This window comes from Pseudophryne corroboree, chromosome 4, assembly GCF_028390025.1.
Source record: "Pseudophryne corroboree isolate aPseCor3 chromosome 4, aPseCor3.hap2, whole genome shotgun sequence".
Taxonomy (NCBI): domain Eukaryota; kingdom Metazoa; phylum Chordata; class Amphibia; order Anura; family Myobatrachidae; genus Pseudophryne; species Pseudophryne corroboree.
This window is the reverse complement of record NC_086447.1, coordinates 335667226-335683852: the sequence shown is the minus strand read 5'-3', so window position 1 is coordinate 335683852 and position 16627 is coordinate 335667226.

Here is a 16627-nt window from a genome sequence, read left to right as displayed (position 1 = left end):
TATAGGTGGGCACTGTACATGTATATAAAAGAGCCCCCGCCATATTTTAATAAGTTTGAGTGGGACAGAAGCCCGCCGCCGAGGGGTGGGGCTTCTCCCTCATACATTGTGTATTATGAATGGTATTAAATGGTGTTCACAAGGCTGAATAGTAAAGCCCTGATACGCACACCAAAAGATGTTTAATGTGTATATAACATCCACATCAAAAATTATTTAATAAAAAGCTGGATGTGTGTCAGGATATTAATGACACATTTTACACTCACATTAACTCTATAGTGATCGCAGACCCATTCACAGCAAGTGCTATATACTCACTGTATATATAATCCTCCCAAATAAAAGGGCAGCCGAGGGCGCCTAATATACTTAGGCACCTGGTGTAAGACTCACTATCATATACACACCTTGAAGGCTTAACATGATACATTAACGAACCATGTTTATATTGATACTTTGAGCCTACATCCAAATAAGAGTGTGTTGAGCCCTTAACATCCCTATTATAACACAGAGGAATAAACCACTCTTATGATCCGAATTAGATCACTAAACATCTATTTGAATATAAGGTTCCCAAGGGAACAAATATGATGTACAACAATATCTGGTTAAAAAGATTTCTGATCATTTATTATCATTAATTGTCACAGCTCTCTATGAGACATAGCGAAGCTATGATAAAATCTTGTGACAAGTAAAAGATTGGATACTGTCAGAGCTTAATAACTTTCCCTTTAGTGGATACATTTGTAGCTGAATGTTTCATATGCTCCTTTCTCAGTGGATACAACACTGCTCATGGAGCTAGAATACACAGACATTACTGAGACCTTATGACTGAGCTTGTATATTAACTCTGAGATACAGAGAGACACAGTACACATTTAGCATTCTGATCAGTTTATTGAGAGATAATTCAGCAAAATATATAGTAAATCATTAGCACCACATAAGGTGATATCTGGAATTTGGTTTCAACGATCCCACATCTGGAATCCTGGGAAGGAATAAAATTAATCTGTGGGACATTTATTCTTGCAGCTTTCTCAGCTATCTAAAAAGTATAATATAACACACATAGACATGGAATATTTTTGACACACTCGTGACCATCTATAGATTTTGCTAGCAATACATGAGCGAATCCGGTGACATCTAGTGCGCAGCGCTTTTATTTTAAACACTATTTCTTTTCTATTTACACGATTCTACTTTCCTTTTAATATTCGCTGGTTTTAACATATAATTCAATAAAAGTTATATCTTAATACAAGACTGTGTGCACCACCATAGGGCATTTCGAATTCTTTCTTCTCTTTTTTTCTTGAAGCTAGGGATCAGTCAGGTAGCCAGTCCATGCTTGTCCCTGTGGCGCCAGGCCCTTCGGGGTCTCAGAAGCGCACCATTTCCCAGATCGATGACACAGATACCGACACGGATACTGACTCTAGTGTCGATTATGAAGATGCAAAATTACAGCCGAGGGTGGCAAAAGGTATTCGGTACATGATTATTGCCATTAAAGAGGTTTTGCATATTACTGAGAAACCCCCTTGTCCCTGACACGAGGGTACACATGTATAAAGGGAAAAAGCCTGAGGTCACCTTTCCGTCCTCATTTGAACTGAGTGAATTGTGTGAAAAGGCTTGGGTATCTCCGGATAAGAGACCACAAGTTCCCAGAAGGATTCTTATGGCGTATACTTTTCCACAAACGGATAGGATACAATGGGAATCTTCGCCTAAAGTAGACAAGGCGCTGACACGCTTGTCCAAAAAGGTGGCACTGCCTTCTCAGGATACGGCTTCCCTCAAGGATCATGCTGATCGCAGGCAGGAAATTACCATGAAGCACATTTACACTCATTCAAGTACTATTGTTAGACCGGCTATGGCGTCGGCCTGGGTTTGTAGTGCGGTTGTGGCTTGGGCTGATTCCTTATCTACGGAGATTGACACCTTAGATAGGGATGCCATTCAAATGACCATAGAGCATATCAGAGATGCTGCCTTGTATATGAGAGATGCTCAGAGAGACATTTGTTTATTAAGCTCCAGAATAAATGCTATGTCTATTTCTGCTAGGCGGCTCTTGTGGACCCGACAGTGGATGGGGGACGCCGATTCTAAGCGGCATATGGAGTCCTTGCCTTACAAAGGGGAGGAGTTGTTTGGAGACGGCCTCTCGGACCTTGTCTCTACTGCTACGGCTGGTAAGTCGAATTTCTTACCTTATGTCCCCCCGCAGCATACAAAAAAGGCACCTCATTATCAAATGCAGTCCTTTCGTTCCAATAAAAACAAAAAGGTACGGGGATCGTCCTTTGTTGCCAGAGGGAATGGCAGGGGAAAGAAGCTGCACACAGCTAGTTCCCAAGAGCAAAAGTCCTCCCCTGCGTCTGCAAAGTCCACCGCATGACGCTGGGGCTTCCCAGGGGGAGGCAGATCTAGTGGGGGCTCGTCTTCGGTTTTTCAGCCACGTCTGGGTTCACTCGCAGGTGGATCCCTGGGCATTAGAGATTGTTTCTCAGGGATACAGGCTGGAATTCTAAGACTTGCCTCCTTGCCGGTTTTTCAAATCGGCTCTGCCGGCTTCCCCGTCAGAGAGGGAGCTAGTGTTGGCAGCAATCCAGAAATTGTATATTCAACAGGTGATTGTTACAGTTCCTAATCTCCAGCAAGGAGAGGGATATTACTCAACCTAAAATCTCTGAACCTGTACTTGAAGAGGTTCAAGTTCAAGATGGAATCACTCAGGGCGGTCATCGCCAGCCTGGAGGGGGGGGATTGGATGGTGTCCCTGGACATAAAGGATGCTTACCTTCATGTTCCGATATTCCCCCCTCATCAGGCGTTCCTGAGATTTGCAGTGCAGGACTGTCACTACCAATTTCAGACGTTGCCGTTTGGGCTTTCCACGGCCCCGAGGATTTTCACCAAGGTAATGGCGGAAAAGATGGTGCTCCTGCGCAGGCAGGGTGTCACAATTATCCCATACTTGGACGATCTCCTCATAAAGGCGAGATCTCGGGAGAAGTTGCTGGACAGCGTGTCTCTGTCCATGAAGACGCTGCAGTTACACGGCTGGATTCTCAATATACCGAAGTCCCAGCTAGTCCCTACAACGCGTCTGACCTTTTTGGGCCTGATTCTAGACACAGACCAGAAAAAGGTTTTTCTTCCGATTGAAAAGGTTCAGGAGCTCATAGCCCTGGTCAGGGCCCTATAAAAACCAAAAAAGGTTTCAGTGCATTATTGCACGCGGGTCCTGGGGAAGATGGTGGCTTCATACGAGGCCATCCCTTTCGGCAGGTTCCATGCAAGGACTTTTCAATGGGACCTCTTGGACAAGTGGTCCGGGTCCCATTTACAAATGCATCGAAGGATCACCCTGTCTCCCAGGACCAGGGTATCTCTCCTGGGGTGGCTGGACAGTGCTCACCTACTGGAGGGTCACAGGTTCGGCATTCAGAACTGGGTCCTGGTGACTACGGATGCAAGCCTCCGAGGCTGGGGAGCAGTCACACTGGGAAGAAATTTCCAGGGTCTCTGGTCAAATCTAGAGACTTGTCTCCACATCAACGTCCTGGAGTTGAGGGCCATATACAACGCCCTGCATCAAGCGGAGAAATTGCTTCGGGAAAAAACGGTTTTGATTCAGTCAGAAAATATCACGGCAGTGGCTCATATAAACCGCCAAGGCGGAACAAGGAGCAGAGTGGCCATGGCGGAAGCGACCAGGATCCTACGATGGGGGGAAGGCCATGTTAGCGCGCTGTCAGTAGTGTTCATCCCGGGGGTGGACAACTGGGAGGCGGACTTCCTCAGCAGGCACGACCTGCATCCGGGAGAGTGGGGACTTCATCAAGAAGTCTTTGCACAGATCACGGATCGGTGGGGACTGCCTCAAATAGACATGATGGCATCTCGTCTCAACAAAAAGCTAAGGCGGTATTGCGCCAGGTCAAGGGACCCTCAGGCGGTAGCAGTAGACGCTCTGGAGACACCTTGGGTGTTCAGATCGATCTATGTGTTTCCTCCTCTTCCTCTCATACCCAAAGTGTTGAGAATAATAAGAATAAGCAGGGTCAGAACAATCCTCATTGTTCCAGATTGGCCACGGAGGACTTGGTATCCGGAGCTGCAAGAGTTGCTCACAGAAGATCCGTGGCCTCTTCCTCTAAGGCAAGGCCTGCTGCGGCAGGGGCCCTGTCTGTTCTAAGACTTACCGCGGCTGCGTTTGACGGCATGGCGGTTGAACGCCGGATCCTAGCAGAAAAAGGAATTCCTCCGGAGGTCATTCCTACCCTGATCAAGGCTAGAAAAGACGTGACGTTAAAACATTATCACCGTATATGGCGAAAATATGTTTCTTGGTGTGAGGCCAGAGCTGCTCCTATGGAGGAGTTCCATTTGGGCCGTCTGCTTCACTTCCTTCAAACAGGAGTGACTTTGGGCCTACAATTAGGGTCCATAAAGGTCCAAATTTCGGCCTTATCCATTTTCTTTCAAAGAGAATTAGCCTCTCTTCCTGAAGTACAGACTTTTGTGAAGGGGGTGCTGCATATTCAGCCTCCCTTTGTGCCTCCGGTGGCGCCTTGGGATCTTAACGTGGTGTTACGTTTCCTCAAGTCACCTTGGTTTGAACCACTCAAAACTGTGGAGTTGAAATACCTCACGTGGAAAGTGGTCATGTTGTTGGCATTAGCTTCGGCTAGACGTGTTTCAGAATTGGCGGCTTTATCACATAAAAGCCCATACTTGGTTTTTCACGTAGATAGGGCAGAGTTGAGGACTCGTCCTCAATTTCTGCTAAAAGTGGTCTCATCTTTTCATATGAACCAACCTATTGTCGTGCCTGTGGCTACACGGGACTTGGAGGATTCTGAATCCCTGGATGTGGTCAGGGCTTTGAAGATTTATGTGACCAGAACGGCTAGAATCAGGAAGACTGAAGCTCTGTTTGTTCTGTATGCGGCCAACAAGGTTGGCGCTCCTGCTTCAAAGCAGACTATTGTTCGCTGGATCTGTAACACGATTCAGCAGGCGCATTCTATGGCAGGATTGCCATTACCGAAATCGGTTAAGGCCCATTCCACTAGGAAAGTGGGCTCTTCTTGGGCGGCTGCCCGAGGGGTCTCGGCATTACAGTTGTGCCGAGCAGCTACTTGGTCGGGGTCTAACACCTTTGCAAAGTTCTATAAGTTTGATACCCTGGCTGAGGAGGACCTCCTGTTTGCTCAATCGGTGCTGCAGAGTCATCCGCACTCTCCCGCCCGTTTGGGAGCTTTGGTATAATCCCCATGGTCCTTACGGAGTCCCAGCATCCTCAAGGACGTTAGAGAAAATAAGATTTTACTTACCGGTAAATCTATTTCTCGTAGTCCGTAGAGGATGCTGGGCGCCCGTCCCAAGTGCGGACTTCTTCTGCAAGACTTGTATATAGTTATTGCGTACTTAAGGGTTATGTTATAGTTTATCGGTTGAACCGAGGCTATGTTGTTGTTCATACTGTTAACTGGGTAGTTTATCACAAGTTATACGGTGTGATTGGTGTGGCTGGTATGGATCTCGCCCTTAGATTTACAAAAATCCTTCCTCGTACTGTCCATCTCCTCTGGGCACAGTTTCCCTAACTGAGGTCTGGAGGAGGGGCATAGAGGGAGGAGCCAGTGCACACCCAGAATCCAAAGCTTTCTTAAAGTGCCCTATCTCCTGCGGAGCCCGTCTATTCCCCATGGTCCTTACGGAGTTCCAGCATCCTCTACGGACTACGAGAAATAGATTTACCGGTAAGAAAAATCTTATTTTTGCAGGTAACCCAGCAGGTGCAGAGGTGTATTAATTACTCACTGACACATTTTAAAAGGTTCACAGGTGGAGTTAATTATTTCACTTGTGATTCTGTGAGGAGACCTGCAAAACATGCACTGTGTGTGGTCCCGAGGACCGAGTTTGAGAACCTGTGAGCTATTGGAATGAATGACAACTGTAGTTAAGAAACTCTGGATCAAAATTAGATAGTTCAAGGTATATATGGGAAACTGTAAACACGTAAAACTCTCCACAAATCAATGTAACGTATGGTCGTTGATAACCTGTTTATTCATATGCTAAATATACTGTTCCTCAATAGGTGTTGGTGGCCAGGATAAAAAAGTGGACCAGATGAACCGACAGGTCCAGACTGGGCAGGGCAGTCATGGATGTCTGAATAATTCACATGAGAAATTGCATCTAAAATAGTCAAAATTCAGTTTCTCGGGTAAATGGCATATACTCAATGAGCCATGTGGCCAAAGCATTGACATTTCTATAATGTATATATTGTATGTGGTGCACATAGGGCCTGGGCCCAGAGCGCACCCATGTTTTATTACTTACCTTTCCAGAGTCCCACATCGGAGGAGCAGCCACAGTAAAAAGACCACCAGCAAATTGGCCTCCATGCATGCACAGTAGGGATTTTGTCTCCAGATAATAGCGGGTGCCATGTTTTCAGAGACCTGTGCCTGCATGCACTGAGACTCTGGCACAATGCCAGAGTCTATAGCGCCATGTAGAGGAGGGGGCCCATCTGGAGTCTGCACACAGGCCCCCTCCTGTTAAAATACCCCTGGGCCAAGGCCTCATGAAGTTATATGTGTTGTTCACCCTTGGAGAGTACATGGGCCCTAACAAAATCCAGCTATGAGACCTACAAACTGGTCTAATAACATATCAAAGTTTACCCAAATGCTTTAAAAGGCTGTATATGTGATTTATAAGCATGTTCTGTGCTGGGCTGTTGACCAGCATTTTGACTACAGTTTGCACTGTATTTATTGTTTTGTGATTTGTTTGTGAGGTTTTGCAGTAACAGCTGTTGCATACTTGCCTGTTTTTATAGTGTCCAGTAGGACATTTCAAATAATGCACTAAGAGATCAACGGAATTATAATGCTCCCATTGCTTAGTTTTATCCAAGAATAGGTCTGGTCCCAGTCCAGACTGATTTTATAATTATGAATTTATAATACTAAAAAAAAATTCTTCTATGGGACGAAAAACGTATTGTTTTATGAAGAATAGAAATGTTAAATGTGCACAAATATAAAGTATTATATTACCTTTTAGTATTAAAATATAAATTAATTCAGTTTTATTTAAACATTATTTTTTAAGTTAACAGGAATTTGCACTGAATAATTACTAAATTATACCATATTGCAAATGTGTATATAAAAATATATATACATATACATTAACTTGTATTTCTACGGTTGTGCTATACTGTAATATGGCATCATTGTTTTCTGGATGTGCATAGCGCCCTCAGCATGAGCAATATCTTTGTGTTCCTTAACGTATTATCACTGAGTCTACTATTGAGGATTCCTGTCCTTATATTAGGCCTAATTCAGTATGAGACACATCAGCGATGTGTTTGTATACTGAAGCCCCTGTGCAGTGTGTGAATGAACAGGAGCCGCACTGCACGTGCGCACACAGTGAGATGCAACAGCATCTAACTTAGGTGATCGCCTCTGCCTTACTGACAGGCAGAGGTGTTTACTCAGCATTTAGAGGTCGACCTATTGACTGTCAACTTAAGTAGTGTCAACCTACTATCCGAATACCCTCACTGAAGAGGTATCAAAAAGAGCTAAGAGCCTCTGGACATAAGCTGGACCCAGGTGTCTTAGCAAGCCTTTCATAAAACTTCAGTCTACCCTGTTACTGGACTGCTGATAGAAGTGTTGAGGGTGGGCTACAACCGAAAAAAGGTTGTCAGGTAGAGCATTACTGTAGTCATATTGCCACAGACCTCACGACCAGGGTTGACGCCATCTGATCTCCACGGAAAAGCTCAGACAGCAATGTCTTCAAACAGTTTGCTATCAGCTTTGCATATAGTTTATGTATTCAATATTTAAGAATTGTATTGGCCTGTAAATTTGACAAGAGTCAACCTAATGACTGTTGACCTTAACTAGGTCGACCTTTTATACCATAACCTTCAGTGAGAATTAAAATAAGTCACCCTACCAGACGGAGTTGATATTAAAAACGGCACAAGGCAGGGCTGTTCCATTGAACCCTTGACTTCTGTACTCTCTATGGAACCTCTGGCGAGGTTAATCAATGCCAATAGAGATAATTCAGGAACTCAACTTGGCATAAAGAGTCATACTATTTGCTGAGGACCTGACAGTTCTCACCTCAAATCCAATAATTTCAGTTCCCACCTTAAGAGCTTAGGGAGGGAGACAATCAAACTTTCCAATATAGTAAAGGACAAGGCTACACACCAACAAATTTCATCTTTTTATTAGTGCAACCAAAAAGGCAGGGCTGGACTGCCCATCTGGCACTTCTCGCATAAGCCAGAAGGGCTGATAGTCTTGTGGGCCGTTCCATTCACACAGAGAGCAAGGAAAGCCGCGTGCAGCGCAGCTTCTAGCTCTCCATTTTGGTCTCCCCACCCGAAGTCCACACCCTACTGACTCGCAGCACGCCCCGTGAGCAGTGCCTGTGCCTCTTTCGTGCACAGAATTGCCAGGGCTGAAGGTAACCCCAGTCTGTCCATGCAAACAGGTACACATTATTAAGAGAGCAAACATTTTGGGGCATAACAATGTACCCTTTCTCGGTACAAAATGATGTACATATGGGCCAGATTCAAATGTTATTCCCCCCTCCCGCAATCGATTGCACCCGCCGGTGGTATTCTACTGTTACTGCCAATGGACATGACAGTTTACGGTACTCCCAAAGGTTGCGGGCCGAAATGCATGTAAAGAGCACAGTTTGGCCGCCCAAACGGGTCTTTTCCCGATCGCACCCTTTAGTTTAGTTGGGTTTAGGTTCTTTGTACATCTACACCCCACTGTACTTGGCGCGATAGCGGCAATAATGGGGGACATTTGAATATCGCCCACCACTTTAGACAGGAGATAGGGCGTGCGTTAAGGTTTGAATTCGGCCCAAGGTGTGAAAACACTTAGGGGCATACACACGGGGCGACTTATGTCTGTGTGCTATGCAATCTAGGCTAGCACAGATCGCTCAGCACACATCGCTATACACCGCTATACACACAGAGATGTGTGCCGAGCGATCTGTGCTAACGATTGTTCATTATACACATGCTAGGCGATCTAATTAGATCTTGGCTGCATGTGCTATAGATCTCAGCGGGCAATGGCAACACGTGGGACCACGCATCGCCATAGGGTATACACCTGGAGCGATCCGTGCTTAATTTGATCGCTTATAAAATAAAAAAGTAAAATTTGCCCCGTCTGTATGACCCATAAGCCTAAAGTATCTTGTAGGAATTGACACACGTGAAAATAATTGGAAACAAACAGTCCTCAAATATTTGCAGGTGTGCTTATAGGCAATAATAGAGTTAACTGCTAAAACTATAAAGGCAACTATGCTCCACAGGGATTGAGCCACTTGAAAGCAAAAGTATTTATTTATTCCAGGACGATAAAATACACAATGTATTTAAAAATGGGTCCTTAAATATGGTGGAGGTAGAATGTCCTTACTTGACAGGGAATAGAAGTAGAGGTGGTGATGTGGACACGGATCCGGGCTTGTTCTACTATTTTTTACTTTGACTTATTTTCATTTGTATTTTTTTTGCGTAACACCATTATGATGACATTACCTTAATTGTACAATGGATAATTGTTTATGATGTGTGTTAACTAATATACAGGAAAAAACTATGTGTTCCCTAATGCACACCGAGTGAAAAATATTACTACATAATAGTCAGATAATACGGAGATCTTAGTTGCGTATATCTGCAGATATAGGGTTAAGCCCCCAGGCCGATCGACAAGGCTTCTCCGTCACTGGGGGTCCCTAATACTAGGTATGGGTCCGGGGTGCTGGACCCCACGATGTCGGCACAGGTCGGCCACCCCAGGTCAGCACACAGGTGAGAATTAATAGGGGTTAATAAGAAGCACAGAAGTGCTATGTAAGTGGTGTGATTAAAATAATATATACAAAGTGATAGGGAAAATCATAAGTGTTAATAAAGTGTTAGGGTGTGCCGACCTGAAGCAGCCCAGCCACACCGACACAGGGGCCACCGCACCCCACACCCACCCCATAAATAATTACAAATATGTCTGGGTTAAATTCCCAGTGTAAGGCCACATGGTAATGGCTCCTACAGCATCTGAGAGCCAGCTTACCTGGGGATACCCCTGGCTTCCCCTATGGCACTCTGGAGTCAGCAATCCCTCCTAATGCTGACCCATCCATGCATCTCAATACAATGCACAAAATGGAAAGCTGCTCAATCAGATTGTAATGTCACTCAGGTGCTAAAAGGGAGGGGTAATTCTGTGTAGGAAAAAACTATGTGTTCCCTAATGCACACCGAGTGAAAAATATTACTACATAATAGTCAGATAATACGGAGATCTTAGTTGCGTATATCTGCAGATATAGGGTTAAGCCCCCAGGCCGATCGACAAGGCTTCTCCGTCACTGGGGGTCCCTAATACTAGGTATGGGTCCGGGGTGCAGGACCCCACGATTTCGGCACAGGTCGGCCACCCCAGGTCAGCACACAGGTGAGAATTAATAGGGGTTAATAAGATGCACAGAAGTGCTATGTAAGTGGTGTGATTAAAATAATATATACAAAGTGATAGGGAAAATCATAAGTGTCAATAAAGTGTTAGGGTGTGCCGACCTGAAGCAGCCCAGCCACACCGACACAGGGGCCACCGCACCCCACACCCACCCCATAAATAATTACAAATATGTCTGGGTTAAATTCCCAGTGTAAGGCCACATGGTAATGGCTCCTACAGCATCTGAGAGCCAGCTTACCTGGCGATACCCCTGGCTTCCCCTATGGCACTCTGGAGTCAGCAATCCCTCCTAATGCTGACCCATCCATGCCTCTCAATACAATGCACAAAATGGAAAGCTGCTCAATCAGATTGTAATGTCACTCAGGTGCTAAAAGGGAGGGGTAATTCTGTGTAGGAAAAAACACAGAGTGTGCATTAGGGAACACATAGTTTTTTCCTACACAGAATTACCCCTCCCTTTTAGCACCTGAGTGACATTACAATCTGATTGAGCAGCTTTCCATTTTGTGCATTAACTAATATACATACAACTGTATATGTACAACTGTACATTTGATGTATTATTATGTCATGTTTCAATAAAATAAATTTTTTAGGGAACAATAAGGGTCCCTATGTGATGAATTTCAATTGTATTAAAAACTATAAACCAGAATGGTGGTTGGCTAAAAATAGGATCTTAATTACCTACCGGTAAATCCTTTTCTCGAAGTCCGTAGAGGATACTGTGATCCACATTAGTACCATGGGGTATAGACGGTCAAATTTTCTGTGATGAGCTGTCCGCTTCACATAGATCTTCAAAGCCCTCACAACATCCAAGGACTTTGAAGTAGCAGAGTGTCGGTAACCACCGGAACCACAATAGATTGGTTGATATGAAACACAGACATCACCTTTGGAAGAAATTGCTGACGAGTTAGCTTTTGTGAGACAACGCCCCCAGCTCCGACACACGCCTCGCAGAGGCCAAGGCCAACAGCGTGACGGCCTTCCACGTAAGAAACTTGACATCAACGTCCTGTAAAGGCTCAAACCAAGCCGATTGCAGGAACTGCAACACCACGTTGAGATCCCAAGCTGCCGTAGGAGGCACAAAGGGCGGTTGGATGTGCAGAACCCCCTTCAAAAATGTCTGAACCTCAGGGAGAGAAGCCAATTGTTTCTGGAAGAAAATGGATAAGGCTGAAATCTGGACTTTTATGGAGCCCAAACGTAGCCCACATCCACACCTGACTGCAGAAAAAGGAGAAAACGTCCCAGTTGAAATTCCACCACAGGAAATTTCCTGTTCTCACACCAAGAGACGTATTTATTCCAAATACGGTGGTAATGTTTAGACGTTACCCCCTTTCTGGCTTGGATTAGGGTTGGAATAACCCTATCCCGGATCCCTTTCCAGGTTAGAATTTGATGCTCAATCTCCATACCATCAAACGTAGCCGTGGTAAGTCTTGATAGACGAGCGGCCCCAGTTGGAGAAGGTCCTCACGAAGACATAGAGGCCATGAGTCCTCTAGGAGCATCTCCAGTAGATCCGCATACCAGGCCCTTCTTGGCCAGTCCGAAGCAATGAGAATTGCTTGAACTTTTTATTCTTTTGAGAATCTTTGGGATCAGTGGGAGTGGTGGAAACATGTTCACCATCTGGTAGACCCATGGAGTCACCAGACCGTCCACCGCCACTGCTTGTGGGTCCCTCGACCTGGAACAATATCGCTTGAGCTTCTTGTCGAGATGAGAGGCCATCATGCAGATTTGTAGCATTCCCCACTGACGTGTCAAGCACCCGAACACCTCCCGGTGAAGGCCCCACTCTCCTGGGTGGAGGTCATGTCTGCTGAGGAAGTCTGCTTCCCAATTGTCTACTCCCAGAATGAAGATTACGCCACAGTGTGTCTTTCTTTCTGCCCAGAGGAAAATCCTTGTTACCTCTGACATTGCTGCTCTGCTCATTGGTTCCGTCTTGTCGGTTTATGTACGTTACTGCCGTCACATTGTCTGACTGAACTTGAATGGCTTGATCTTGAAGAAGATGCGATGCTTGTAGAAGGGCGTTGTCTATGGCCCTTAGTTCCAGAATGTTGATCGGAAGAATGGTTTCCTGACTCGACTATTTTCCTTGAAACTGTTCCCCCTGGGTGACTGCTCCCCAACCTCTGAGGCTTGCGTCTGTGGTTAGCAGAATCCAATTCTGAATCCCGGCCCTCGGTCAGGTGAGAAGTCTGAAGCCATCACAGAAGAGAAATTCTGGTTTTTGGTGACAGACGTATCCTCTGGTGCATGTGAAGATGCGATCCGGACCATTTGTCCAACAGATCCAGCTGGAAAGGGCCTTGCGTGAAACCTTCCGTACTACAGCGCCTCGTAAGCGGCTACCATCTTTCCCAGAAGGCGAATGCATAGATGCACCGATATCCGGGTTTGTCTTACAACATCCCGCACCATCGACTGGATCAACAATGCCTTTTCCAATGGAAGGAACATCTACTGTGGCTCCGTATCCAGTATCATCCCCAGGAACGAAAGTCTCCGTGTTGGCTCCAGATGAGATTTTGGTAGGTTCAGAATCCACCCGTGATTCTGGAGTAGTCGGGATGAGACGGCAATGTTGACTAACAACCTCTCCCTGAATGGTGCTTTTATCAGTAGATCGTCCAGGTACGGTATTATGTTCACTCCCTGTTTGCGGAGGAGAAACATCATCTCTGCCATTACCTTGGTGAACACCCTCGGTGCTGTAGAGAGGCCAAATGGCAGGGCCTGGAACTGGTAGTGACAGTCCTGTAAGGCAAACCTTAGATAAGCCTGATGAGGTGGCCAAATCGGAATATGAAGGTACGCATCCTTGATATACAGAGACACCAAGAATTCCCCCTCCTCCAGACCTAAAATCACAGTTCTCAGAAACTCCATCTTGAACAACCGTAAGTACAGGTTCAACGACTTGAGATTTAAAATGGGCCTTACTGAACCGTCCGGTTTCGGTACTACAAACAGGTTGTAATAATAACCCTGGTTATGCAGCTGAAGTGGAACTGGAACAATGACCTGAGCCTGTACCAGTTTTTGAATTGCTTCCTGTAAAGTCATACTTACTTCTTGAGAAGCTGGTAAGCCTGATTTGAAGAATCTGTGAGGTGGGAGTTCCTGAAACTCCAGTCTGTAGCTATAAGATCTTTGACCCAGGGATCCTGGCATGACGTTGCCCATATGTGACTGAAGAATCTTAAACGGGTTCCCACCTGCCTGTCTTCCAGTCAGTGCGGTCCACTGTCATGCTGAAGGCTTAGAGGAAGCAGAACTGGGGTTCTGTTCCTGTGAACCTGCAGTTGCTGGTTTTCTGGGATTACCCCTATTGCCTTTGAAGGCTGTAGAAGAACCTTTGGTTTTGCTTTTAAACTTCGCTGTCTGAAAGGACTGCAGAGGGGGAGCTGCGGAAGGAAGGTATGTAGACTTACCCGCCGTAGCCTTGGATAGCCACATATCCAGTTCAACTCCAAAAAGTGCTTCACCTGTGAAAGGTAGGCTTTCCACGCCTTTCCTGGAATCATTTTTTCCTATCATCCTGAGGAAACAGGAAGGATGTGAGTAACCGTTTTTTAAAATAAGATTCCTCCTCGTCCTCTGATGCCTTATCAGGGATGTGCAGGACATCACTAATAGCTTCTATCAGGGCCTGTATTCTTATGACAAAGCTGCATCCCCTCCTCCTGAGTCCACCTCACCCTCCTCTGAGTCTGATACATCATCATCATCATCATCATCATCGGTATCAGCCTGCATGATTTGGGCCAGAGTATGCTTCTGTGGATAAATGTCAGGGGTCTGAGACGCTGGAATGACCACTGAATCTCTATTCATCAGGTCATTAACAGATTGCCTTAAGTATTGCGTCTCCTCATTTTAGGATAATTTATTAGAAATATTTGAAATCATCCCTTTTAATTAATCTAACCATACTGGTTCAGACCCACTAGCCTGAGAATGTGTACTATCCTGAGTACACGGCAGTGATCCCCCAGATTGAGAAAAACACTCTGCTGTGCATGATACACACTCCTTAGACATATTAAATGTGAAAGAACACACACAAACACACACAGGAATAGGTTAAGAGCGCAGTTAACCCACACAGAGCCTTTCTAGGGAGACACAGAGTATAATGTAGCCAGCTACACAGCGCCCCTATAGCTAAAGAACAAGTTTAGCTGGGTCGCAAACGAAGTACCCTTAATAGGGCTTAATACACCAAATATTGCCAAACCCCCCCTGCCCCCCCCCCACCACCACCATCCCCAGCTATGACCCTCTGGTACCGCTGAGGTGTTCTGGAGTCCTTGTGGAAGAGCTGAGCTTCCCTGTCAATCTGCCTGTGTTTAGCTGCAAAGAGAAAATTGCACTGGTGAGCTTCTGGATCCGCTCATAATGAAGCCCCGCCCCCTTAATGGCACATGGTTTCCCGGGTTTTTTATACTGGCTGAGGTAAATATTCTGTTCTACAGTGGGTTAAAATCCCTATAGTGTACTGCCAGTGTGTGTATCATTAGTCGCTTCAGCTCACCCCTCACAGAGGTCACACAGTGTCTCTGAAACCTGGAGAACAGCCTGCATGTCAGCGCAGCGCTCCTACCCTTGCACCGCCATTACAGCTGGCGACCCGCTAACCGGGACGCCGGCCAACTACTCACCACTCTGCGGGTCTGTACGGTCACCGTAATGAGGCTTGCGAATAGGGCCCTCAGGAGCTCAGTGTCCTGTCATCGGGAAACGGGACCATTAACCCTAGGGAGGTTGGGCCGTTCCACCCCCTAAGTCCCACGAAGCAGGCAGTCTGGTGCCAGCCAGACCTGCCTGAAAATAGGATTTTGGTTACCTACCGGTAAATCCTTTTCTCATAGTCCGTAGAGGATGCTGGAGTCCATATCAGTACCATGGGGTATAGACGGGTCCACCAGGAGCCATTGGCACTTTAAGAGTTTAATAGTGTGGGCTGGCTCCTCCCTCTATGCCCCTCCTACAAGACTCAGTCTAGAAACTGTGCCCGAGGAGATGACATACTTCGAGAGAAGGAATTACACAGATAGTGGTGAGATTCATACCAGCTCACACAAACATGAAAATCCGGCAAACATGCCGGAACAACTCAGCAACAGCTGAAACAGTAAATAACGCAGAACTTACCTAGGAACCAGGTAACATTGAACTATAAAACCAATGCAGGAAACGAAGCGCTGGGTGGGCACCCAGCATCCTCTATGGACTACGAGATTTACCGGTAGGTAACCAAAATCCTATTTTCTCTAACGTCCTAGAGGATGCTGGGGTCCATATTAGTACCATGGGGATGTACCAAAGCTCCCAGTACGGGAGGGAGAGTGCGGAGGCTCCCGCAACACTGCCTGACCAAACTTGATGTCATCAGAGGCCAAAGTATCAAACTTGTAAAACTTGGCAAACGTGTTCGACCCAGACCAAGTAGCTGCTCGGCAGAGTTGTATAGCCGAGACACCCCGTGCAGCCGCCCAGGAAGAACCCATTTTACGAGTAGAGTGGGCCTTTACGGATTTCGGACACGGCAATCCTGCCGTGGAATAAGCATGCTGGATAGTGAACCTGACCCAGCGTAAAATCGACTGCTTAGAAGCAGGACATCATCCAAGTTTCTTTGGATCACAGAGGACAAACAGAGAGTCACTTTTCCTATGACGAGTCATCCTCTTCACGTAAATCTTCAAAGACCTCACTACATCCAAGGCCTTTGAATTAATTGAGGAGTCAGTAGCCACTGGCACCACAATAGGCTGGTTGATGTGGAAAGCCGACACAACCTTAAGCAGGAACTGTGGACGAGTCCTAAGTTCCGCCCTGTCTTCATGGAAGATCAGATAGAGGCTTATACAAGATAAAGCCCCCAATTCCGACACGCGTTGCGCAGAAGCCAAGGCCAACAAGGTGACCGCCTTCCACGTGAGAAACTTGAGATCAGCCTTCTGTAGAGGCTCAAACCA